At 46.9% G+C, this 23,651-nt stretch overlaps 1 long non-coding RNA gene across 2 annotated transcripts; it reads left to right on the forward strand.

The window, feature by feature from the left end:
- The first annotated feature begins 7,599 nt into the window (after positions 1-7,599).
- On the forward strand, positions 7,600-19,708 carry LOC131494628 (uncharacterized). Of its 2 annotated transcripts, none has more exons than XR_009253503.1 (3): positions 7,600-10,296; positions 10,757-11,002; positions 16,342-19,708. It is a non-coding gene; the product is annotated as an uncharacterized LOC131494628 (long non-coding RNA). The 2 variants fall into 2 exon arrangements; XR_009253502.1 differs by lacking the exon at positions 16,342-19,708 and adding an exon at positions 14,503-15,719.
- The last annotated feature ends 3,943 nt before the right edge of the window (positions 19,709-23,651 follow it).

Genomic DNA, 23,651 nt, shown 5'->3' on the forward strand with positions numbered 1-23,651 from the left:
ACCTAGAGTGAGTCGTTTTCTGAAATTCAACGGACGCACGTGTAAGTACGTGTGTATGCTCCTCTTTCAGACTCACAGATCGCTCAAGAAGATTCCCTCCGTTGTTTCTGTTCTGGGTGGGTTCCTTCGCCCAGGCAGTGAGTGAGATCGGTTTTCTCTTAAGGCAGTTGAAATCATTTCCTCTGAGGAATGGAGCAGGGGAGATTTAGTCGCCGCAGGCATGCTAGAGGAAGGAAGGCCTGGGACTCTGGCCCCGACTCCCCAGAGCCTCTCAGCTCCAGGTCAGCAACGGCAGGCGTGTGGTAGGCATTGGGCAGACAACGGAGGGATGCTACACCCGCTCTGACATTGTCACAAACGGCAGGTCATCAGACTATTCAAAACGTGTGTCCATCAAGTCTCCGCAGAGGATTTCTAGGTATTTTGCTGAGATCAAATACTTTCCAAGAACGGTGAACAGGGCTCTTTCCTGCAGAATCTCCACTGAGGTTTTCCCAAACACATTCGAGCAGGGACTCCCCTTTTCCATCCTAATCACTTCCATACCATACGTATTTGGAAATGCTGGTGTGTTGACAAGAAGGGACTCTGCAGCCAGAAGACTGAGCTTCCTCAAGTGACTTGGCCCTCAAGCCAGGTTCTCTGTGCCGTGCAGGCCGTGGCGACGGGTGCGGGACGTGGGCTCGAGGGCCCGTTCCGTGAACATAAGTCTTGGTTCGTGCTTGATGGCTTTGCCCATGGTTGGAGGAACAGACCTCCTCTATTCAGACTATTTATTCTTATGCCTATTCCCTCTTAGAAGAATGAGAGGTCATCCGTGAGCCTCAACTATGACGGCCCTGGAGTGCATGAGTTCATAAAGAAGCAAGGACAGTTGTCCCCTTCGCTGCCAGCCTCATGACAGGAAATGCCTTACCATGGAAAGCGGGCCTGGCCACATGATTGTTTACTCTGATTGTTCATTCATTCATTCATTCATTCAACCAATACTGACCGTCTTTCTGCTGCCAGGCACTGTGTGTGGAGTACAGGGCTGTTATAGTGAAGAAAAACAGACCCAGTCTCTACCCTTATGGGGTTGCTGTACAGTGTGGAAGACAGACTTCCCAGATGAGCGGAATCAGGGGCGCACACTTTTTCCGTAAAGGGCCAGAGAGTAAACACTTGAGGCTTTGCAGGCTGCGTGGTCTGGTGTGACTGCCCAGGCGTGCTGTTGCAGCCAGCGTGCACAACTGTACGGTCGTGTGGCCGGTATCACTTTAATTACAAAGATGGATGGAGAATGGACTTCGGCCGTGGGCCGGAGTTCGCCAGTCCCGGTCAAACAAATGCATGTTCACCTCATTCATTCAGACGCTTTGGATGATGAGAAGAAATCAGATAAAGTGGGGCGAAAAGAGCAGTTTAGGCAGATGCGGGGGTGGTTAGGGACTGAGGTGGAGCTGGTGAGGGAGGGAGGTGGACGCCGCTGGGCCGTCTGGCCAGGCTCAGCGCTCTCCTAAGCCACATCCTGTCGACTGTGCCGAAGAGAGTGGGTTGAAGAGGAAAGGGGCGGCCGTGGGCAGCCCGGGCGGGAGGCTGGTGTGGCTGTCCCGGCAAAGGTGGCAGGAATGAGGGCAAGAGGAGCACCGTGGAGCGGGAGGAAAGTGTAACCCGAAGCAATTCTCAGCGAGGAAAACAGCAAACTTCATTCTGGGTTTAGATCTGAGGGCGTAGGTGGAGCCCAGAATGACTCCCAGGGGTCTGGATTGTCTTATCGGATGGCTGTGTTTCTGAGAAGACCAGGGGAGGGGGCCACGTGGGGTCGGTGGGCTGGGGTGCATTTTGTGTATCCAAGGAGGCAAGAGTGGAGCTGGACCTCAGAGGAGAAAGCCGGGTGGAAACCATATATCCGGGTGGCAGTTGAAGACTTGAGAAGGGGTCTGTCCACTCAGGAGAGAGCGAAACCCCCTGGCTGCCAAAGCAGCTGGCCGCCTGCTCTGTAAGTAAAGTTTTCTCGGAACATGGTGGTGCTCGTGCGTGTATACACCACCTGCTGCTCCTTCTGTGCTGCACCGACACAGCTGAGCAGTTGCAACGGAGACCTGATGGCCACGAAGCCTGTAGCATTAACTCTCCGATCCCTAGAAGAACAGGCATGCTGACTCTTGGTACATAGAGTGAGGAAAATGTGGGTGTAGGGCCAATCCTTGAAGAGATCCCACATTTAATGTGCGAGGGGAAGGGCGTCAGCGTCCTAGGGGGTGGCAGAGGCGGGGGGGCCCAAAGCCAAGAGAAGAGGGCATTTGAAGAAGAAGGCGTGGTCATGAGTGTCAGAGCTTTGGGGAGGTCAGAGGGAGATGAGGACAGGACCACCATCCACTGGGCCCAGTGCTGGGGGTCAGTAGGGAGCCTGCAGGGACTCGTTCCATGAGACTGATGGGAGATGGTGTTTGGTGTTGGGGGCCAAGGAGAACAGAGAGGAGAGGACAAGGGGGCCGAGAGGGGGACTGAGCGACAGAATGGCAGAAGGGCAAAGCAAACACAAATTACCAAAAGTAAATATTAAAGTTCTGCATCGATTCTCTGTAAGCCCCCGCCCATCTCCATGAGCCTTAGTAAAACCGTGTCACCGTGCGTGTGCGTGTGTGTGTGTGTAAATCAAGGAAAGATTTAGTCGTTGTAATATGTAATATGTATAGAACAAGAATTCAGGGCAGGCAGGAAATAAGAGACAGAGATGACTTTGAGAAGTAAATTCCATGGAACCTTGTTTGCAGAAAATTTTGGGAGATGACACTTTCCTCCATCCCCCCAGGGTTTAGGGTAGAGGCAGAATATGATATTATCCAGATCTTGAGGAGCTGGGAGTCCCCAGCGAACATCTGGATTACCAGAGCTGTGATTTGGGGTGGTGGTTGGGGAATAAAATATATTTATTGCCATCTCTCCTTCCCAAGGCGTAAGCCTCCTGAGAGAAATCCTGTCTGACTTGCTCATGGCTGCACCTCCTTTCACGTAGAACAGTGCCTGGCACAAAGAATGAGTGAGTCCTGAGAACAAGGAGGGACACATTTTTTATTATCACCATTTTATAGATCAGGAAACTGAGGTCTAGAGACCCAAGTGTGTGCATAAGGGATCCAGACTTTTCATTTCTAGTTTACATATAATCTATTTATTCTCAAGCCTTATGCTATATGGCCCATGAGGGTCCGCTCTCTTGGGCATCTCCCTGCATGACTATGTCCTCTGCACTGCCAGGTGCCTTTTTTGTGATGTTGGTGATAGATGGAGGGGATCCCAGGAGGATGGCTGTCTGACCTCCTGTTTTGTAGTGGCTTCGACCGCAGCACCTACTTATCCCCTTCCAGAGCTCCCTGCCACTCTTCAGCGACTCCACTTTTCACCATCTGTTCAGTTCTCCACGCATCCTACAGCTTTAGGCAGGCGCCCGTGTACATGAGTGCAGGTTACAGTAACAGACTAGGACGTCACATGAGCGAGACCGAAATCCCCCAATCCTTGGCTGGTCTATGGTTTCTTATTAGTGAATTGCTTTTGACGTGCATTTTTAAAAGGTTGCACAAGCTTCCAAGTGTGAGTGAAGGGTGTAGGGAGCATGGGGCAGAGAACTTCATCTCTGAAGTTGACCTTCTGTGGTCAAGCCCAGTTATCAGCAGTGGCTGGAAACACACTGCCTAAGAAGTATTTAGAATATAAAAGCTGGGGCTACTTGCTTCCTTTAAGGAGGTTGCTAACATGCCTCCATGGCTCCACTCTTTAGACACTGAAGTCTGAATTCTAATCTGGTTTGTAAGCATGATTTCCCGCCGCAGCTCCCTCCTCACAGGAGCCCTCATGCCCTGCTGGTGGGCGTGCAAATGGGATGGTCATTTTGGACACAACTGACTCCCTTGAACCAAATCAAGTAAGGGACTACTCTGTAGCCAGAAATAGCTCTGTGGGAATCCACTCGTGGTGATGGGTCTACAGATGTTCACTCCAGCGTCGCGTGTGCAGCGGGAGTTTGGGGCAACCTGCAGCAGGGCACGTGGGTCACAGAACATGTGTGCACTTAGAAGCAATGGGCCCCTGGGGCGCCTGGGTGGCTCAGTCGGTTGAGCGTCCGACTTCAGCTCAGGTCACGATCTCACGGTTCGTGAGTTCGGGCCCCGCGTCAGGCTCTGGGCTGACGGCTCAGAGCCTGGAGCCTGCTTCCGATTCTGTGTCTCCCTCTCTCTCTGCCCCTCCCCCACTCATGCTCTCTCAGTGTCTCAAAAATAAATAAACATTAAAAAAAAATTAAAAAAAAAAAAGAAGCAATGGGCCCCTGTGTGCACAGTGGTGTGGACTGTCTGAAAAACAGAGCACTTGGATAAAAAAAAAACAAAACCCAGGACATTTAAGAAGACAAATCACACCATCCATTTACATAAATGGAGAATACCCGTGCATAAAAATACAAAATGCACTTTGTAAGAACACATCAAATATGAAGAAGCGCACTGCAAGAGGGATTGCCTTTGAAGGGGAAAGGGACAGGGTGGGGAATGGGATATGGTAAAATTTAATAATTATAGCTACAGGGGACTTGTATGGGCTAATGATGATAATGTGCCAAGAACTGAGGAACATGATTAACTCAACCCTCTGCATTGGATGCTTAAAAAAATCCTTTGAGGCTTTTCTCTTGAGAAGTCTAATCCTTATAACAGGTGTTGGCGAGGATGTGGAGAAATTGGAACCCTTGTGCACTGTTGGTGAGAGTGTAAAATGATGCAGCTGCCGTGGAAAAAGTATGGAGGTTCCTCGAGAAGTTAAAAATGGAATTACCATATGATCTGGCAATTCTACTTCTGGATATTTAGCCCAGAGAATTGAAGAGTCTAGAAGAGATATTTGTATATTCATGTTCATAGCAGCATATTCATGACAGCTAAAACACTGAAGCAACCCAAGTGTCCGCAGACAGATGCGTAGAGAAACAAAATGTGGCACATGCGTACAATGGAATATTATTCAGCCTTGAAAAGGAAGGAGGGGCGCCTGGGTGGCTCAGTCGGTTAAGCGCCGACTTGGGCTCAGGTCGTGATCTTGTAGTTCATGAGTTCGAGCCCCGCGTCGGGCTCTGTGCTGACAGCTCGGAGCCAGGAGTCTTCTTCGGGTTCTGTGTCTCCCTCTCTCTCTGCCTCTTCCCCACTCGTGCTGTGTCTCTCATAAATAAATAAACATGATAAAAAAAAATTTTTTTTTTAAAAGGAAGGAGATTCTGACATATGCCACCACATGGATGAGCCCCTGGCAAAGTGAAATAAGCAGATACAAAGAATCAAATACCGTATGGCTCCACTTATGGGAGGTGCTCAGAGTAGTCGAAATCACAGAGACGGAAAGTAGACTAGCGGTGGCCAGGGTTTGGGGAGCAGGGAACGGGGTGATGCTGTTTCACGGCAACGGAATTTCAGTTTCGCAAGGTGAAAAGATTCCTGGAAGTGCAACAATATGAACGTACTTAACACGAACGAACGGTACGCTTAGAAAGGTTAAAACGGTAAATTTTATGTGTATTTTACCGCTGTAAAAAATTGCAAAAAACGTCTATGCCTTAACATGGTTTAACGGTCTGGGTAACACTTTGTGGTCTGGTTGCCGCTTGCTCCTGCAAACCTCCCTTCACGGCACCCTCCAGTTCCCACTCCCCCAGGAGAGACACCCCTCCCCCCTCCAAAAGGACTGGCGGGTCCCTTGGCCTAAACCAGTTCCCGTTCCTCGTCACCTGGGTAATGCGTTCAGATCCCAGTCTAGATGGTGTTTTCACTGTCCAGCTCGCCTTGACCCTCAAGCTTGAGTAGATTTCTCTCCTCAGTTCTTTTACTACCCTCGCCTCCCTGAGCACTGTGCAGACCGGCCCCTCCTCTCCACTCACCTGGGAGGGAAGCAGGGACCACCCCCCAGCTCCCCCCACCCCTTGGTGCTTCAAAGCAGGACTCCCGGTGGGGGGGAGTCAGTAGGCGTCCTCTATCAAAGGAATGTTTTATTTTCGGAGGAAGCCCAAACATTCAGCTGAGCAGGGTAATAATAATCTTGCTTTCTGATAAAATCTCAGGGGAAAAAATAATTTGGGCTATTTCTTTTCAACTTGGAATTTCTTTTGAAAACTAGCCTCTTCAGCTGGCCTAGCTCCTGTGTTTGCTAACATGCCTCTGTGTGGGTGAGAAGCATTTTGTATCTGTCATACCCTGTGCTGTTTTCCCCCCGGGATGGGGTGATTTATGGTGAACAGCCCGCAGCCCTCCGGGGCCCTCCTCCACGGAAGTCTCCGTGAGAGATAGGCCAGTTCTCCCAGCAAACCACGTGCACCCCAAACATCAGCCGCTCTCCATCAGTGCACGCTGATGTCACTCTGGCCCCTTACTTCAGATCTGGACTGAGCCCCAAACAGGGACCGTCTTTGGAAGGAAGATAAAGAGAGTTAAAAGGAAGCCAGGACTTGAACTAAGAAGCGCCCCATCTGGGAGCCCTTGTCTCTGGTCACCGGCTCCGTGTAACATGTGCATGGGGCAGGAGGGAGGGAGGGCGGATAATGGGGGCCTGGGGACCGGAGGCCCTGTGCCCTGCCCCGAGCTCTGAGGGGCTCCTGCTTTTGCCGGCCCCGCTGTGACGCTTCTGGCTCCGGGCTGGGCGTTGACCGAGCTTTCCTGGGTGCCTTTGTTCCTGAGTTCGTATCTCTGGGCAAATCCCAAGGACCCAGGTGGGGCCTGCCGACCCTCCTTCCCGGTACCTGCCACAAAGCCACGGCCCTTGCCTGCGTCCTCCCTCCCTGAGAGACCCTGTGCCCCATCCAAGAGGTGAGAACGGATGCAGCTCCTGCTCTGCTGGGTGTCCTCCTGCTACCTGCCAGCAACCCTGGTGGTCGGGGAACCTGGAATTCGACCGCGGCTTCTGGTCTCGGGCTCGGGGTCTGCCCCTCAGGGCTGGGGGCAGGCAGGGGCTGGGCAGGGACCCTCCCTGGCTCGCCCACGTCTCTCCAGCCAAACCGAGCTATGAAAGGCCCCGTCTGGCCCGCGTGGAAGGTCTTCGGCCCCAGCCTCAGCTAATTTGTGTCCTTTTTTGAACGCGCAGTAACCGAGGATCGCCAGGTCTGGCAGTTTTTGAAAGAAGACTTTCTTTCCATCTTGGCAACTTGTCTCTTTAAAGACACTGCGTTCTTTTTATTGGATGGGAAACAATTTCACAAATAACACATTTACTTGGGTAATAGGACCCCACCTCGTCCTCCGACCATCCACCTCTCACCAGTAGAATTTCTCTCTTATCTATTTGTTCCTTGGCCTCTGGTGTTAATTGTCATAAGGTCAAAGTATAAACTCTCTAGGGGATCCCGGCGTTGTAAGGATTTGACTGAAGATCAGAAACAAATTGCAGCGAAGTAAAAACATCAGGGCCGCAGCGCCGAAAGCTGTGAGCTCCCCAAACGGCCGCCATCTGTGCCGCGCTGGGCCTCCGGCTGGCGCCTGAGTCCGCTTGGCTTGGCAGGCTCTTACTCAACGCTCTGTTTTCCTTGGGGGGTGGGAGGGGGCGGGAGGGTGAATCGGGGAAGGAGGGAGGGAGAACTGAGGCAGCGAAGTTGCCCTTTCGCCTCATGATTTATATTTGGTCAGAGTAGCCCTGTTCCGCTTTCTACTAGCTGGAATGTGTGTTGGACATGTTGTTTCAATATGAGACAATCAGCTGGGCCCTCTGTGGAATGTCCCCGGAGACTGGAAACGACCTCCCAACAGGGTCATTTGTTCAGCAGACTTCTAAGTGGCATTCCTCAACATCTGCATTCTATTAATACCTTCAGAATATTTCCATCAGCTTTGGGAAATCAGAAGATGCTTTGAGAGATGGTCGGCACCGAATCCCGGGGAATGTTTAATTCCTCTTCGTGAGTCTTTGGCGTTGCCAGGGACCTCCTCCTGCCCTGTCCCTTCTCCTTCAGCGTCACGCAGGTGGATATCCACGTTCGCCCAATAAAACCCCAGGGCGAGGCGGTCTGTCAGGTGGACCGCTTTAGCCTAGGAGGGCCCACGGTGGAAGGCGAGTGTGTAAACACGCGGGAGAGAGTTGGATGCGGGCAGAGCCAGCCAGGACAGACACCCTGGCTGCGTCTGCTGGAAAGGAGTGGAGAGAAAGGCCACAGCGCAAGGGGCCCCAGCGCAGTGGTGCAGGGCTGGCTTCCAAGTGCCCATGGGCGCCTCGGCCCGGACGGCCGGCCCCGTCTTGTCCTCCCAGGGCACGGAGGTGTCGAGGGGAAGGTTTGAAAAGAGGGGTGCAACGAAGAGGTGGAAGCAAGGGGGCATTTCTTTAAGGAAAATGAAAAAAAAAACCCAACTAGTTGAAATACACAGATCACGTGGAACTAAAACTTAGGTTAGTAAAGAGCACACTCGGGGAGGGTGATGTGCTCCCGGACACTTGGCCTCCTGAGGAGCCGGATGTAGAGGAGACCTCGGGGAGAAAGTCGTGAGGGTGGAGGGCTGCTGGATGGGAAAGATGAGGGAGAAAACAGGGAATCTGTGAACCCGTGCAGGGCCAGTTCAACCCGGCTCAACTCAGCGGAGTGTTTCATGAATATTCACCGTGTGCAAACACGGAGTCAGGTACCCTGTAAAGCAGGCTTTGAGGTCACAGGAAACGTGATCAGAAAGTGAGATCTAACAGAGGGGGACAGTTTCCCAAGGGGCATCAAGGAGACACTCAGGGGAAGTACGGGCCCTGTGGACCGTGGGCCGGCCAAGCCGACGTGGGGGCCAGACCATGCACCTGCTGGGGGTAAGTGAAATGCATGTGCCTCGGTGCGGAAGCCCCCTCCCCAAATCTGTCACAGCAGCTGAAGAGGTGTGTGCAAACAGATCCATTCAGGTATTACCTTCAAAGGATTAAAGAGTAAGCCTCTGCCTCTAAAAAGTCCTGGAAACGTAATTTTGCCCAACATGTACGTTACTGCTTAGAATGCTAATATGCAAGCCTGGAGGGATGAATTATAAGTCTTGGTAAAAATTATGGAGCAGTTTTCTTGGAAACTGAGAAGAATGCCAGACTCTGATAAGGCCCCTGATTGTGATAAACTGCTTCCTGCCTGTGTGATTCTGAGACAGCTTGTCTTCACTGGCCCAGAGGAGGCTGAGGCAGTGGGAAAGGCCCCCTCGCAATCCCGGACCCGAGGGGGTGCCTGCTGAGCAGCGTCCTCTGCCGGCGGGAGGGACCTGCTGGACACCCGTCACCGCCGCCCACGCTCCACTGGCCCTGGCGGCAAACCCTGACCTCAGCCTGGCACTTCTTGCCCCGGTATCATGCGAGCATTCCGTGAGCAAAAGCTTAAAAAAGACACGACCGTCCGCGCCTGAGATTGAAATCTTCTTTCACTTTGTCAGAATCAGGCAGAATCACTTGGAAAACAAATAAACAGATACAACACATAGCTGGAGTTGGGTCTTTGGCTCAGGAAATTCTTGAGCTCACGTGTCTGCTCGGAAGAGGTTCCCACAGCCTGGCCGTTATTTTTTATCTATCCCCACAGGATGTACTCCTACACTGTCTCTTCCAGGGTCCCTTGCTTCCTGTCCATGTTCCCACAGCTGCCGAGGGTGACGGCTCCAGTTTGCACTCAGAGACTTCTGAACCTAGGGTCCTCGCTGTCTGCCTGAGCTGGTAGCTGCCTGCAAATGCATGGCAGATGTTCAACATCAGGAATCAAAACCGAGTTTTCGCACCACGCGGCACATTCTTCCTCCCGGTCCTCTCGACAGGATGTGGAACAATTTCCCTCATCTGTTGCTTGCTCAGTGGGGTTGGGACTTTGTGGATTTTACAATGATACTTAGATTCCTCCCAAATCTCTTCCAAGAGGTTAAAAAACAAAGAAAACGTTGATTCAGTCACAGACGGTTTCTAGTTGAGGAGTTTCTGGCTTTGTGGGACACACAGGTGAAATCGGGAAGCAGGAGAGGAAGCACCTCATGGGGTTTCCTGAGTCTTGGCATCCAAAGAATGCCCTCCGGCTAGCTCAGGGGTCCTCTAAATTCTGAAGAAAACATGACCAATCTACAAGATTAAGGAAAAAAGCAAAAGGCAATCTCTGTTCATTTGCAAATTGGACAAATTCTGAGAATTACTGCGATCCTGCACTGGCACGGAGGGCACCCTGGTAGGGGACAGACAAGAGGGGCGCCATTTCTCGCAACTATACTCAGTATGTGATCAGTGTCCAGTGACACAATTTGGAAAATATGCCTACTGCAACGGTTTCCTTCTGGATTCCCAGGCTGTGTAAGTTCCCTTGGCTTAACTTCTTTGTTTTCGTCTTCCATTAGCAACCGGGAAGGCAAACCAACACTTGCAGCAGCTCACTGGGCCGGTCCCCTTTGCGTTGTTATCCCGGTCGATCCTCACAATTCCCTGGCATGAGTAGCGTATGCCCATTTCACTGATGGGGAAGCTGAGGTTCAAAAACATTAGGTCGGTTTCTCAAAGGTCGGCCGGCAGCTGGTATATTTGGATTCAAAGTAGGATCTCTAAGATTACAAAGCTCTGCTCTTTTTTCTATGCTGAAACTCTTTCATTGGGGATCTATAGTTCTCCAGGGCACTGGTTACGGAAAAAGGCACACGAAGAGAATTCAGGGGTTTTTGTTTGTTTGTTTGTTTTTTCCATTTTGCTATTTGAGAGAAATGGGCTGTTTTTCAACCACTCTCATTCCTGCTGCATGGTTTTCTCTTTGTCCCCACAGCACACTGGGTTCACAGATGCTGTCCTGCGTGGGCATGGCTCATCCAGTGTCTTGCACAAGCTGGGTGTTGGCGAGTGTTGGTGAAGGGGACCGAGGCACCCTTTATTTGTCTTTATTTGTGCAAGCACGGAACGGGACCGGAAGGCATCCAACTCAGCACCCCTACTCCTCATCCAGGATTTGAGCCTGGAGAGTCTGGGCCACGACTCTCATCAGGGTGGGCTTGACTGCTTACCAGTTACTAATGTAAGTGAACCACTGTACTAGATTCGAGGTTGGGGGCATGTGTCCTGTTGGTCCTTCGAGAGTTAATGACTTTTCACCATCTCTGGTAAACCACAGTGGAGTCTGTCCTCTTGGCTTCGTCCATAGCTTTCGGTTCAAATAGCCACACGCTGGCTCTCGGCTCTGTTTGGCCACTGACGGGGGTGGTGGGAAGTGACTGCTGACCTTTTGTGCGTTCCTAAGGCACCTCTCTGAGATGGTTTTCTCCCCCTGCCCTGCTTAGGGGCCCTGGAACGTTTCCATCTCCTGTGAGCGCTGCCTTGCGTGGCCTTTTCCAGCATGGCAGCCGTCCGCAGGAACCTATTAATAGTTTTCGTTTCCAGTATGTGCCCTGTAAAGTCAAGCCTCATTTTTAGCAGTGCTCTGTTACTCACAATTCTAGGAAAAGTTCCCTTGGACTGTCTTCCTGCCAGAGGACGGCTCAGCCCCCTCCGCCTCCTCGGGAAGGGGAGAAGGGAGCCCGTGGATATGTGTACGGTGGGCGGGACATTCCTCACAGGAGCCTCTCTCCCCCAGACCTGTCCTCTGGGGGACACGAGCATCCTCGTTTGGACCTTGGCGAGCCCCCCCGGGCGAGGAGGGCGAGGCGGTGGCCGCCCAGGGCCGAAGCCACGCTTGTGCCATCGGTTCCTCTCGCGCCACACACCTAGTTGTTCAACACGTTCAAGATCCATCCAGGGACCGGTGCCTTCTGGCGGCTTCCCGCTCTGCCCGCTTGCCTGAGCGGGCCTTGTCCCTCCCCGGGCCCACGAGACGCCAGCGGCCTGGCCTCCACCCTTGCGTTACCCTCCGCACATACCCGGAGTAGGCTCCTAAGGCAGAAAGCGGACGAAGTTGCTTTGAGTGGCTGGCTGTCCCCGCCGAGCACCGGTTCGAGTCTCCGCCCGACCTGCACGACTTGCTCGAGCCGGCCTCTTCGACCTCGTCCCCCATCGCCTTCCTCCTTCCTTCCGCTCAACTGTACCGTCCTTTCCTCTTGCCGCGGCCCCTGCCCCCGTGTTTTGCACCTGCCGTTCCTTCCACCTGCAATGGTTTTCCTCCTCTTTCTGGTCCCCGCTCAGACGTCCTCTTAGCAGAGCAGCCTTCCGGGACCACCTGAAGCAAAACAGCAGCCCTGCCAGGCCTCCTCTGTCTCCTTCCCTGCTCTGCCTTTACGACCATCTGCTGCGCTGTGGCCTTGCTCGCTGCTCACCTCCCGCTGCTGGAAGGCAAGACAAGTGCCCTGAGGGGCGAGCGCGTGGTTCCGGGAGGATCCCCGGCAGACGGAGCAGGGGCTGTTCAGAACAAGTGCTCCCCAAATATCTGACGAAGGAGTAGTTGTTGAGCAAAGGGGGCATGAGATCATCAAACCGCTTTTCACTCCTGGCCACCAGCAAGATGCCCCGGGGGGCTGACGCATGCACAGGGGCCACAGTCAGGGTGCGCCCAGTGCCCCTGGCCTTCAACAGCAGGACGCTCCAAGGCAGAGCTTCACGGCATCGACCCTCATGAGATACGACTTCCTCCCGTCCTCACCTGGACGTACCTTTGGCTTTCGTCTGACAGGAGCGAATTCAAAAAAACTGAGCCCCCCAGCAAGGTGGTTACTACCTCGTTCACACTCACTGGAGCCAGAGGGCAGGAGAATAGAAGCAAACGGCTTCCAGAGAGGGGTCCCCTAGCATCTTACTGAAGGCATCAGCCAGGCACAGAACACAGAGTTAGATGCTGATCAATCTGATGGAGGTTTTAGGGGGCAGGTGACTCTAGTTTACATCTAGATATTCTCTTGGGCACCTCAGTTACTTTTTACTGGAAAACCCACTACAGACGCTCAGGCTAACGGAAGGGTAGAAGGAAGCTGGCATCAGTAACTCGATGCTACTTTTGGAGGGAAATCAGATAGTGAGCCCGCCATGTTTTCCATCAGCATCGTTAACTGCCAAAGTGTGGAGTTTTAAATGGAAGGAAATCTAAGAGTTATCCTGCCAGCTCCTCCTCGAGCCTGAGCTCCCTGAGGCTGGAACCATCACTCTCTCTCTGTGTTTATCTGGTCCTTATGCTGGGCAGGGTGTGACAGACCCCAAGCCCTTCTCTAAATGGAGGGTGAGGGAGGCCAATGGAATTAATGGATTGATTTTCTCCATAGCAAAGTAAGCCAGCTTTTCGTTGCTTATTTCTGGAGAAGAGATGTGTTTTCTCTACCAGTACACCAGTTTCTCTTTTCAGACGGCTAAAAAATGATCAATGTTAGAACTTCTTAAAAAATCAAAATCCTAGTCTGTCTATTCAATGTTCAAATATTTTTCTTTCTGGGCTAGTGAAAAGCAAGCTTATTCTCACTTTTACTAATATAGTTGTTGAAAATCTGTTGGGTCAGTTCGAATTTTTTTTTTTTTTTTTTTGGCAGTGGGAAAGATCACTATTAGAGTATAAGAATAATTATTAATAAATGTATCATGAGAAGGGATGACATCCTGTGTCCTGGGACAACACTCAGCCATTTCTTCTAAGATGGACATCTTTCTGGTGTTGGCTCCACTTTGCTGGAGAAGATTCTGAGCGTGTATCAGTGTAGGTTGCCCAACATCAGACAGGGACCAGACTGGGGAGCCTGGGCGGCTTAGTTGTTGAAGCATCCGACTTGGGCTCAGGTCATGGTCTCATGGTTCGTGAGTTCGAGCCCCGCGTCGGGCTCTGTGCTGACAGCTCAGAGCCCGGAGCCTGCTTCGGATTCTGTGTCTCCCTCTCTCTCTGCCCCTCCCCACTCATTCTCTCTCTCTCTCAAAAATAATAAATAAATGTTAAAATATTAAAAAAAAGAAAGATGCCAGACGAGGGGAGAATGACTGAGTATTGTCCAAGCACTGGGGCAACCCCACACAGCAAAGTACTACTCATGTGTTGCAGAAGGAAACTCTTCCCTGATAAACACAGTGTGCGGTTAGCGTGAATAGCCCTGCACCAGAAGTCAGAGAGGCCGGCACTCTTGTGTCCACTTAGATCTCATCCGCCTGAAGCCAGGGGGTGATGGAAAGTCATGTCAGCTTGGTTGTGAACAATCCGATGCTGGTGGCTGCAGCACAGAGGTCCGGGCAAGGCCTTTATCTCGTGGACGGTGCTCCGACATCCTTGGCCTCACAGCTCGAGGGTGCTGAGACTGCAAGGTGCATCCAGCTGGCTTCTGCCTTTACCTCCGTTTAACTCCAGCGGTGTTGCTCAGGCCCCTCTGTCCAAGTCCTCAAAAATGTTGGCGGCGAGGCTGTCCCCGCACCTGCCTTGGAGACAGACGGAGGAGCCGGGTCTGGGGGCCCCCGAGGGTGCTGTGGGTTCCCTCTGATGCCTCCCAGGGACTTTCTGGCTGGATCAGCATTAGGTTAGCAGTGAAACGCTGAGTTTCACAGGATGAGGAACAATAGAAGAGAGGCCATTCAGTGCCTCTCTTTCAACTCCCTGCCTGTCTTTTTCTCCCGCCTTTTCAGAAACAAACAAAAACTAGAAGTAGCTGAGAGCCAGACTTAAATTCCTACAGGAACAGCCTCTCCGGCTGAGAGCTGCGCATCCATAGGGGAGTTCCAGACAGCTTGGGGTGGTGTTTGCAGAGGCTTGATGAAAATGCTTTATGCTCCCGGCAGCACCCATGACCTCTGTGTTTTCTCCCCTCGTGGGAACGTACCACCCCTGGGAAAGGTTGTGCACTCACCCAAAGTGGTTGATGCTCAAGCTTGCAAAAATCCACCATGGCCTCTGACAGACGCTCAGCCTGAACACCGAGACTTTTCGAACCTGACGTCTCTTGGCTACAAGCTGAGTTCGAGCATTCCTCACTGATGTGGTGACTTCTGTCTGCCAGGAGCGTCGCCACAAAGTCTCCTTACATTGGAAACTCGGGGCCCGGATTCTGCCTGGTGAAGCTTCCAGTTTTCTAGGGCATTCGTGGGCTCTCCTCTCGACTTAGCAGGAGACCCGATGTGAAATCAACCAGATGAGGCCTAAGAATGAGTGCTTCTCGCTTCCTCTTGCTATTTTCTGATTTTTGGACCAAATGAGGAGTCTCCTCTTCTTCAAAAGGCTTTTTTTCTTCACTGAAGGGATCCAAAGCTGTTGCTAGAATCAGACCCAGGTTGCAATGACTGCTGTTAACACGGCCTTAAATGGATGTCTAAGTACCTTTTGAGGAAAAATGGCTTTGGAGTTAGAAATGGAGCCAACTTGGCTTTCTCATCAGAGCCTTTTTTTTTTTTTTTTTAAATCAGTTATCTAAGCCCTGTGTTTTGCTTTCCTTTCTTCCACACCTCCTTCTAGAAGTTGAATACGTGGCTCTAGAGCCAGATGGACATGGCATTGGATCCTGACGTGGTCCTTGTTTGGTTTGGGATCACTTAATTAACCTGTGCAAACCTCAGTTTCCTTGTGAGTCACCCGGGGGCAATACCAATCCCCCCAGGCTCCCACCATGATGTAGTTCCAAGGGCTAAGATAATTTTTGCATATGTTTTTGGCACAGTCCAGGCATGCAGCAGGCATTCAATAAATGCTGACTCTAGGCTATTTTGGGGAATGGCACCTAAATCCACTTTGAAAAATGTGAGGAATGCCAAGCAAATTTTGAGGTATACAGAAAAATCGCAGTTAGAATTCATCAGAATTATTTCTCATTGTAGAAAACAACAAAGTTGTTGTTGGATAACCCAAAACTCTGGTTTTGGATAACCGGTTCTGGATAACCCAGAACTCCGGTTATCCAGAATCATAAATAAACTCTTCTGGAAAAGTGATTTCTGTCGGAGGGTGGAGATTTTAATGCTTTCCATTTAAATTTAAATTTGAATACTTTCTGGGTGACAATCTTTTTGAAATACACTATGTCAGGTAAAGTTTCCAGGACAGAATTCATCAGTTTCCATCCATCCCACGTTGTCATTGTCTACATCCATTTTACCGTCCCGTGGTTTGGATGGAGATGACACGGGATATGGGGCTTGCGGTAAGACCGACTTGTCTCCCTGCTTTTCCGTGCAGTGAATGCCTCCCACTCTGCCCCAAGGGTGGGGGGCTCCTGGCTCTGCCTTCAGACTCCCTTCTCACTCTCCTGAAAGATGCAGACGTGCCCCTGGCCTGCCTCCAATGCCTGTGACCCATACAGGACAGGGGTGTGCTGTGTGCGTCTGTAGAGGTAGCAATCCTATTTGGATCTTTGGGAGGCCTTCTTCCAGGCTTGGGGACATTGCAGAACTTTGGGGGATGTGAGGGTGGAGGTCTCTGGGCCACCGAGGTTTCCCTTTCCTCTTTTGCACCATTGTTAACCTTGTATTTCCCAGGGGGAAGACAGTTTGCCCTTAACGAGGGCAAGCTGAAAGTGGAAGAATAAAGCTGGGACAAAAAGTGTTCCGGATGTCCAACCTCCCACTTGTCTGTGGTAAGAGCTCTATAGGTAGAAGAACGTTACTTTGGCTCACCGACCCTACCACTTGACCAAAGGGCAACAGTCCCGAGAAGTTCAGATGATTCCTCCCAAAGCGCAGCCAGGGGAAGGCCAGGACATGCCTGAGTCAGCCCCGTTCTTTGTCCAGAGTTCTTTCGGCTCCGCACGTTGGCCAGATGCAAGGAACGTTCAGGAAAAGTGACAAGAATAGCATCAACACTTTGTTCTTAAAATAAGATCACGCATATAATTATTAGAGACTTTCTGCATGCATTTAATTTTCTATCCCTAGAATTGCCCAAATAGTAGCTTTTAATTAAATATTAAATGCTAAGTATTTGAAGCATGAGTAACTTCCTCATGTACAAAAAAGAAGCTTTGCCAGGAAAAAACCGTCTCTCTCCCCACCCCCCTCCCCCTCTCAAATATCCCTACTCTCTTGCAATTAGAGTAATGTATAAGCCACAAGTTGGGTTGTTGGATTCCGCCGGCAGTCCACAACTGAAAGAGTATTACACCGTTTCTATTTTGCTTTCAAAAAACGGAGCCCAAGCTGGTTTTCCAAGATTGACTGGAGAAATGCCAAGTTTCCCATTATGGGCATCTGGAATGAGGGTCCAGTATGACTTAGAAGCAAACATGTTCCACTTCTCTCCAGCGGACTCCGGCTTCCTTTGTGAAGTCTGCACTCAGACTCACTTGCTTTTGCGATATCTCACCGCCTGGAGAAGGACAGGAAGTCCTTGAGTCCTGCTCTATAAATAGATTGATGATACAGACATCCTCAGGCTTATGAGGATGAAGTAAATTGATTCACACATGCAAAACATTTAGACCCATCTCTGCTGCCCAGTGAGACATAAATGTTTTACCTCTTTTTATTTGCCATGATCACTAGAACTCCAGGCTTTACCTAAGAAATGTAGAAGGGTGTTTTTATTTTAGCTTTGTCGAGATATAATTGACAAAACTGTCAGGTAAAGCCTACAACATGGCGATTTGTTATACGTATATATTGTGAGGCAATCTCCCGCATGAAGTTAATGAAAACCTCAATCGCTTCACTTATTCACTCCCCTCCCCCCCTTTTTGGTGAGAACATTTAAGTTCTATTCTCCGCAGTCAATTGTACAATAAGATGTTGGCAACTGTAGTCACCATGCTACACATTAGATCCTGAGAGCTTACTCATCTTGCAACGGACGCTTTGTATCCTTCTACCAACCTCTCCCTATTTTCCACCCCCACCTCCCGTCCCTTTTCTAGTCTCTGTTTCTATGAGTTTGACTTTTTTTTCTTTTTTCTTTTTCTTAAGACTACACTTAGAACTGATGCCATGCAGTATTTGTATGTTTCTGCCTGGGGTATTTTACTTTCCATGATGCCTTTAAGGTCCATCCATGTTGTCTCAAATGGCAAAATTTCCTTCCTTTTTATGGCTGAATAATATTCAGTTGGATATATATAACACATTTCTTCATCCATTCATCCACCCGTGGACATTGATGTTGTCTCCATACCTTGGCTATGGCTTTAAAGATCATGGGAGTGCAGATACCTTTTCAATATAATAATGTGTTTCCTTTGGGTATACAGAGAGAGGTCAGATTGCCAGATCATCCTATTTTTAGTTTCTTGAGGAAAATCTATACTCTTTTCCAGAGTGGCCGCACCAGTTTGCATTCCCACCAACAGGGCAAGAGGGCCCCCCTTTCTCCACATCCTTGCCAACACTTGTTGTCTCTTGTCTTTTTGAAATTAGCCATTTTGACATATGAGGTGATAGCTCATTCTAGTTTTGGTTTATATTTCTCTAATGATTAGTGATATTTAACACCTTTTCATGTACCTGTTGTCCATTTATATGCCTTTTTGGGAAAAATGTCTATTTGGGGCATTTGCCCATTTTTTTTTTCACTCAGGTTATTTGTTTTATTTATTTATTTGTCTGTTTACTTATTTGCTATTAAGTTGTATGCATTTCTTGTATGTTTTGAATATTAACCCCTGATCAGATGTGTGGTTTGCAATATTTTTCCTCATTCCGTAGGTTGTTCTTTCATTTTGTTAATGGTTTCTTTTTTCTAAGCAGAAGCTTTTTAGTCTGAGGTATACCCAGTTTTTTGTTTTCGCTTTTGTTGATTTTGCTTTTGGTGTCAAATTCAAAATTACGGCCATCACCAATGTTAAGGAGCTTACCACCTCTGTTTTCTTCTAGGAGTTTTATGGCTTCAAGTCTTACGTTCAAGTCTTGAATGAATTTTGAATTGATTTTTGTGTATGGTGTCAGATAGGGGTCCTGTTTCGTTGTTTTGCATGTAGCTATCCAGTTTTTCCAACATCATTTATTGAAGAGATTGTCCTTTGCCTGTTGTATATTCTTGCCTCCTTTGTTACAAGTTAGTTGATCATGTAAACATGGGTTTATTTCTGTAGTGTCTATTTCACTGAACTACATATCTGTTTTTATGCCAATATCATACTGTTTTGACTATCATAGCTTTGTAATATAGTTTGAAACCAGGGAACATGATAACTTCAGCTTTTCTTAAGATTGTTTCGGCTATTTAGAACCTTTTGTGGCTCCATAAAAATTTTAGGATTGTTCTAGTTTGTGAAAAATGCCATTGGGGTTTTGATAAGGATTTCACTGATTCTGTAGATTTTTTTCAGTAGTATAGATGTATTGACAATATTAATTCTTCCAATCTATGAGTATGGAATGTCTTTCCATTTATTTGTGTCTTCTTCAATTTCTTTCATCAATGTCTTATAGTTTTCAGTGTACAGGTCTTTCCCCTCCTTGGTTAAATTTATTCTTAAGTAGTTTATTCTTTTTAATGCTATTGTAAATGGGATTATTTTCTTAGTTTTTCTTTATGATAATTTATTGTTAGTGTATAAAAATACAACTGACTTCTTGTATATTGATCTTGTATCATGCAACTTTAATGGATTAATTTATTAGGAATAGCTTTTTTTGGTAGCCTCTTTATAGTTTTCTATACACATCACCTTCGAGTATGGTGTTAGCTATGGGCTTCTCATAATGTACCTATTATGCTGAGGTACATTATCTCTATACCCAGTTTATTGAGGGTTTTTATTATGAAAGAATGTTGACTTTTGTTAAACCCTTTTTATGCATAGATTGAGATCATGAGTTTTACCTTGTATTATGTTAATGTGATTTATCACACTGATTGATTCATGCATGTTGAGCCATCCTTGCATCCTTAAAATAAATCCCACTTGATCATGAATATGATCCTTTTAATGTGTTAAGGTTGGTTTACTAATATTTTGTTGGGGATTTTTGCATTGATGTTTACCAGGAATAATGGCCTGTAATTTTCTTTTCTGTAGTGTCCTCATCTGGTTTTAGTGTCAGGGTAATGGTGGGCTTATAAAGTGAGTTTGAAAGTTCTTTTCCCTCTTCTATTTTTGGAAAGATTTGAAGAAGATTGGAATTTATTCTTTAAGTGTTTGGTAGAACTCACCAGTGAAGCCATCTGGTACTGGGTATTTGCTTGTGGGAAGTTTTTGTTATCTATTATCCATCTATCTATGTATCTATGTACCTATGTATCTATCTATCTATCTATCATCTATCTATATCTATCACCTATCTATCTATCTATCTATCATCTATCATTGAAGTAAAGTTGACATACAATATTATATTTGTCTTAGGTGTAAAACATAGTGATTTGATATTGATGCACATTACAAAATGACTACCATGATAAGTGCAGTCACCACACAAAGCTATTACAATATTATTGACTATATTCCCTGTGTTGTACTTTTCATCATCATGGCTTATTTATAACTGGAAGTTTGTGTCTCTGAATCCCCTTCACCTGTTTTGCCCATCTCCTATGGGAAATCACAAGTTTGTTTTCTGTATTTAAGAGTCTGTTTGTTCATTTGTTTTATTTTTTAGATTCCACATATAAGTAAAATCATATGTTATTTTTTTGTCTCTGTTTGACTTATTTCAGCATAATATCCCCTAGGTCCACCCTAGATTATTATATTTCAGCAAATGGAACGATTTTATTCTTTTTTGGTGACTAATATTCTTTTGTACATATATGTATATCACATCTTCTTATCCATTCATGTATCCATGGAAAGACATTGCTTCTATATCTTGGCTATTGTAAATAATGCTTTAATGAACATAGGAATGCATATATCTTTTTAAAAATTTTTTAAAATGTTTTTATTTATTTTTGAGACAGAGAGAGACAGAGCAGGGAAGGGGCAGAGAGAGAGGGAGACACAGAATCTGAAGCAGGCTCCAGGCTCTGAGCTGTCAACACAGAACCTGATGCAGGGCTCAAACTCACAGACTGTGAGATCACGACCTGAGCTGAAGTCAGACGCCCAACCGACTGAGCCACCCAGGCGTCCCTTTTTGTTTGTTTGTTTTAAATATAATTTATTTTCAAATTGGCTTACATACAACACCCAGTGCTCATCCAACAAATTCCCTCTTCAATGGCATATATCTTTTTGAATTCATGTTTTTGTTTTCTTTGGATAAATACCCTCTATTGTATGATAGTTCTATTTTTAATTTCTTGAGGAATTTTCATACTATTTTCCATGGTGGCTTCACCAAATTACATTTTCATCAACAGTGTATAAATATTCCCTTTCTCCACATCCTTGCCAACACTTATTATTTCTTGTCTTTTTGATAATAGACATTTTGACAAGTGTGAGTGTAATATCTCATTGTGATTTTGATTTTCATTTCCCTGATGATTAGTGATGTTGAGCATCTTTTAATGTGCCTGTTGGCTGCCTGTATATCTTTTACTGAAACTGTCTATTCAGATTCTCTGCTCATGTTTTAATTGGATTGTTTGTTTTTTTGGTGTTGTACTGTATGAGTTCTTTATATATTTTGGATATTAACCCCTGTTCAGATTTGTAAATATCTTCTCCCATTCAGTTGATTGCTTTTTCATTTTGTTGATGATTTCCTTTGTTGTGCAAAAGCTTTTTAGTTTGGTATAGTCCCATTTATACATATGTTTTTGCTTTTGCCCTTGCCTGAGGAGAGAAATAAAAAAAAAAATATTGCTGAGATGAATGTCCACAAGTTTACTGCATACATTTTCTTCTGAGTTTTATCATTTTAGGTCTTACATTTAGGTCTTTAATCCATTTTGAGTGTCGTTTGTTGTTTGTTTTATGGTTTTTTTTGTTTTTTTGTTTTTGTTTTTGTTTTTTGTAACAGTCCAGTTTTCCCAACACCATTAACTGAAGAAATTATCTTTTCTACATTGTATGTTATGGCCTTTTTTGGTAATAGATTACTTGACCAGGTAAGTGTGGATTCATTTCTGGGATCTCTATTCTGTTCCATCTCTATGGATCTGTGTGTCTGCTTTTGTGCCAGTACCATATGGTTTTGATTATTATAGCTTTGTAGTATGGTTTGAAACATGGAGCACAATACCTCCAACTCTGGTCTTCTTTATCAAGATTGCTTTGGCCCTTTGGGATCTTTTGTGATTCCATACACATTATCGATTAAGAAGTGTAGATTAAGTATTATGAACATTTTAACCATATCAATTATTTTAATTCATGAGCACAATATCTTTCCAGATATATGGATATGGTATATATGGTATAAATATATATAAAATATATCTTTTTAAATATACTCTTTTTGAAATTATAAATGGGATTATTTTTTGTTCTTTTTGATGCCATTATAAATGAGATGGTTTTCCTAATTTTTCTTTCTGATAGTTTGTTGTTAGTGTATAGAAATATAACAGATTTCTGTATATTAATTTTTATCCTGAAACTTTACTGAAATCATTTATAAGTTTTAATAGTTTTTTTTGGTGAATGTTTGTTATTTTGTGGAGGTTGTATGTTTTGGGGAGTTTATCCATTTCTTCTAGGTTATCTCATGCATTAATGTATAATTGTTTGTAGTAGTCTCTTATAATCCTTTGTATTTCTGTGGTATTGATCATAACTTCTCTTTTAGTTCTGATTTTATTTACTTGGGCTCTCTCTATTTTTCTTGATGAGTCTGGCTACAGGTTTATCAATTTTGTTTATCTTTTCAAAGAATCAGTTCTTAGCTTCATCGATATTTTCTCCTATGATTTTTAGCTTCCATTTCATTTATTTCCACCCCAATTTTTTTTATTTCCTTTTTTCTACTAACTTTGGGATTTCTTTGTTCTTCTTTTTTCTAGCCCTTGGAGATGCAAGGTTAGATTGTTTATTTGAAATTTTTCTTGCTTCTCCAGGTAAGCATGTATCCTTATAAACTTTCCTCTTAGAACTGCTTTTTCTGTGTCCCATAGATTTGGGATGCTTTATTTCTATTTTCATTTGTCTCAAAGTATTTTTAAATTTCCTTTTTGATTTCTTTGTTGACCCATTGATTACTTAGCATGTTGTTTAGCCCATACACTTTTGTGTGTGTGTGTGTGTGTGTGTGTGTGTTCCAGTTTGTTGTTGTTGTTCCAATTGCTTTCTAGTTTCATATCACTGTGGTCAGAAAAGATGCTTGAAATGATTCATCCATCAGCCCAGCCCAAGGTCTTGCTTGTGTCTCCAGTCAAACCTTTGTGATTGCCCAGGCCGTCTTCTTTGTTCTAAGTGGCTCCCTGTATTTGAGAGTGTGCAAACCTATAAGTGTCCCCAAAGTGAGGATCCCGTTCAGCACCTAGATGCAAGCTCCTTGGAAATTAGACTCTCAGGCAGCTGCTAGGGAAGTAGGGAGTAACTGGGAGGTGGGTGTTCTGGGCTGCTCCGTAGGCATTGGGCCTGGATGCATAGCTGCGGGAAGGGGGGGGGTGCTCACCCTGCACCCATTAACAACTGCTTCTTTGCTTGTTACTGTTTGTGGAACTCGTGAATGAAAGCCCCATTGACTGTCAGAACCAGGATACGCAGACTCATCTTTGGGGCAGTCGCTGCAAACTCTGGGGTGTCAGACATGGATACAAGCTCCTTCCAGGGAGATATCAGCACCTTGGAGCAGGCTGGGTGGAGAAGGCAGGGAGGTGTCTCCCAGCTTCCCTGGTCTCTGGGGAGGATAGTGGTAGCCAGCCCCCCATGTACACACAACTAGAAGCTTGACTCAGTCAGCAGCTTTTAAAATATGCAGATATAGGGGCGCCTGGGTGGCACAGTCGGTTAAGCGTCCGACTTCAGCCA

This window comes from Neofelis nebulosa, chromosome 14, assembly GCF_028018385.1.
Source record: "Neofelis nebulosa isolate mNeoNeb1 chromosome 14, mNeoNeb1.pri, whole genome shotgun sequence".
Classification (NCBI taxonomy): domain Eukaryota; kingdom Metazoa; phylum Chordata; class Mammalia; order Carnivora; family Felidae; genus Neofelis; species Neofelis nebulosa.